Source organism: Tupaia chinensis, unplaced genomic scaffold (genome assembly GCF_000334495.1).
Source record: "Tupaia chinensis unplaced genomic scaffold, TupChi_1.0 Scaffold000031_1, whole genome shotgun sequence".
Taxonomy (NCBI): domain Eukaryota; kingdom Metazoa; phylum Chordata; class Mammalia; order Scandentia; family Tupaiidae; genus Tupaia; species Tupaia belangeri.
Genome location: NW_006159461.1, coordinates 1,601,672 through 1,605,059, shown reverse-complemented (window position 1 = coordinate 1,605,059; position 3,388 = coordinate 1,601,672). Strand labels below are relative to the sequence as shown.

The 3,388-nt window shown below is 48.1% G+C and overlaps 1 pseudogene; it reads left to right on the top strand.

The window, feature by feature from the left end:
• The first annotated feature begins 1,524 nt into the window (after nt 1-1,524).
• The window catches only part of LOC102477490 (SWI/SNF-related matrix-associated actin-dependent regulator of chromatin subfamily E member 1-like), a 13,081-nt pseudogene continuing 11,217 nt past the window's right edge, over nt 1,525-3,388 (top strand).

The following is a 3,388-nucleotide window of genomic DNA, read 5'->3' as shown; positions in this document are numbered from 1 at the left end:
CTCCATTTGGGTCTTACCCTGTCTGTGTGCCCCATCTCCTGACTTGTTAGCAGGGAGTTGTATGTTCTTTAGAGACATGTCAAAGGGGCGTATATTGTACATTAAGCAGACCATAGAGGAAAAACAGACTTCATTAGAAAGAAAAGCGTGAGACCAGCAGTTAGCGTAATGGTTACATCGCTGGACTCCCATGTAGTAGACCACAGTTCAAGTCCCATACCTGTTGGTTTAAAACTAACATCGGGCATGTGTGAGTGGGCTCATGATCTCAAGAGAACGGAGGAGAAGGAATTGCAACATGGCCATCTCCCTCGGGGGGTGATTTCTCACTTTCTGTCTCTGCCTCTCCAGCGAACATACACACCCTATAGCAAAAATCTCTCTCTGAAAAGAAGAAAAGGGTAATGAGTTCCTCTGGGGGCCCTTACCCTAGTTCTAGCTACCTGTAAGTGAGCTCCTGTCTCATCAAGGTGAGAACTAACTAGATTAAGGGCCAGCAAGTGGTATGGAGGTTAAAGAGGCCAGATCCCACATGGCTGATTCTAGGGTTTGAGTCCTGGACTCAGCAACTTGAAAATTTCCGAGTGTGTGTATGTGCCCAAAATCCTGAGAGGAGGAGAACTGTGAAGCGGTCATCTTTTATGGGGGTTGATTTTCTCACTTTCTTTTTCACTCTGCCTCTCTGGCAAGTGAACACTCTATAGCCAAATAAATAAATAAATAAAATAAGTAAACAATAAAACTAGAAAAAAACTAAAGAAATAGGATGTTCTTGTTCCATCAAATCTTCTAAACTGAGATTTATACCCTCTACGACCAGCCCGTTTATTTTACGGTCTAAAACTTGCACAGTCTGCGTGGTTCCAAGTACCTCCTGGCGTGCCACTGGGAGTACTCTAGGGAGCCATCTAGTGGTCAGATGTTGTCACGGCCTCCACTGTTACCACAGGCTTGAGCGGACCAACCTGGCTTACTTAGGGCAGCCTCGGGTTATGGCTGCTATCATGATGCCATTATTATTTTAATTTTATTAGAGGTTTTTTACTTTGGGGTGTGTGCACTTTCTGGAGAGAGAAAGAGACAGAGACAGTGAGAGGAAAGAAATCTCTCCCACAGGGGAAATGGCCACACTGCAATCTCTTCTCCTGGGATTTTGGGCACATGCGCACATATGCCTAGCATGAGTTTCAAGCCCCCAGGTCTGGGCCTCACACTGCAGTCAGCTATGTGGAGGTCCAACGACGTAACCGCTACGCCATCTGCTGGCCCCTGATAGGATTATTAATGACACCTCTCCACAGTGCCCACATTTGGATGAGAAATTGTAGGGTCTCCTGCACATGCCTCACTGAAGCTATCGGTCAGGATAAGCTACGCTATGCTTCGTTAACAGCGCAGAATGGCAGTGGCTTGGCACGAAGGGAGCCTGTCCGTCAGGTCACAGTCCAGGGTGGCTGTCCTCCGCGGACTGGCTCTGCACTCCAGACTACACCTTGCTGACACGTGCTCACCGTGGTTGTTACCATGGGGAAAGAGCTCTGGGCAGGTCTTAGGCCAGGAGCTGAATGAGCTTGCCTGGACATGGTATACGTCATTTCTGGCTACCCTGAACGGTTTAAATGCCTTGGTTTATCTTCGTGGGGAGGGGGGTCAATGCTCAGACCACCCAACACAACTCTCTACTACCAAGTCTCAACAGGCTGCTGCAGCTCGTCCTGAATAAACAAAGGACTGAGAAAGAAAAGACATCGCTGGTCCAGAAGAAAGAAGAACGTCTCTCTCCTTGAACGAGAAAAGGGAGGGAGGGCTGACCGACTTTAGCCAAGGGCCCTCTTCTTCACCGGGCGTTTCCTGAGCCTCCTGAGCCAGCCCAGGGAGAAGCTCTCACCTTTTCACCTGTGCTCGTCTGCTCGGCTGTGACCCGGTTGCTCAGAGGGCCATGCGCTGGGCAACTTAACCAGCAGCCAGGTTCTCACAGCCGCCCCCCAAGATCAGGGCGCTGCCAGGGCGGTCGTGGTGAGGGCTCTCGCCTTGGTTTCGCATCACCGTGTTTTGTAGAGAGGGAGCAAGCAGGTGTCACTTCTCAGGAGGACTGGAACTCCTGGGCACCAGAGTCCCACCCCTGAGCTCATTCATCTGTATGACTTCCTTATCCAGTTGGTTTCGCATCACCGTGTTTTGTAGAGAGGGAGCAAGCAGGTGTCACTTCTCAGGAGGACTGGAACTCCTGGGCACCAGAGTCCCACCCCTGAGCTCATTCATCTGAATGACTTCCTTATCCAGATCCAGGCACGGGGGTGGGGGGGTGGGACAGTGACTCTGGGGTCAGGAAGCACAAACATTCCATCCATAACAATACCCAACGCAGGTCCTCCATGCCCATTGGCCATCAATCCCAGCTGTCCCTGTTGTATTTGGAGCTGAGGCCAGGTGTTCCCTCACTGCAATAATCTTGAACCCTACTGCAGTAGTCTTAAATAAAATCTTCCTTGCCTAGGTAAATTGCCTGGTGCATGTGTGCGTGCTTGCTTTTCTTTCTTTCTTTCTTTCTTTCTTTCTTTCTTTCTTTCTTTCTTTCTTTCTTTCTTTCCTCTCTTTCTTTTTTTCTCTCTTTCTTTCTTGTTGGTCATAGAGCGTGTATGCTTGCTGAAGAGACAGAGGAAAGTGAGAAAGCACCCCCCAGGGGGGATGGTCGGGCTGCAGTCCCATCTCCTCCACTCTCCGCTCAGGGTTTTGAGCACCCTTGCACACACACCCAGCATGAGTTTCAAGCTGAGACTGGAACAATGGTCCACCCCGTGGGACTCCAGAGCCTTCACCACCAGGCCACCTACCTGCTCCCTGTGCCTTTTTTCTTTGACACCCCTAAACAGAAACAGCAGCTAGGAACAAAAACCATAAGCTAAGTTAGGCATTTGCATTAACAGTCTATTAGCATATCTTTTGTGAAAATTAACCATTCATTGCCTTGTTAAAGTCTTGACTAAAATATCACAGTATAAAAAGTATACCTAGAGCTCTTTTCTCTGGTACTGAATTCAGTATGGTTTAAATGATAACTTAGGGAGGTGTGGGGCGCACACGGACAAAGGGAAATTCAGCCAGAGCTGCGGGCTATTTCACTGTCTGGGGTGTCTCAGATTCACTCTTTTTTTTAATAATGATTTTTTAAATTTAACTTTATTTGTTTATTTTATTTTTAATTTGACCAGAGAAGAACAGAGTGTGAGAAAGAGAGAGAGAGGGGGAAAGTGAGAAAGCAAGCTGCTAGGTTTGGGACTTGAATCATGTGGGAGTCCAGCGCCCTTAACCACCACGCAACCTGCCAGCTCTTCAGAGTCATTCTGAAGGAACTGAGAGCTTAATCTCTTTTTTTTTTTTTTTTTTT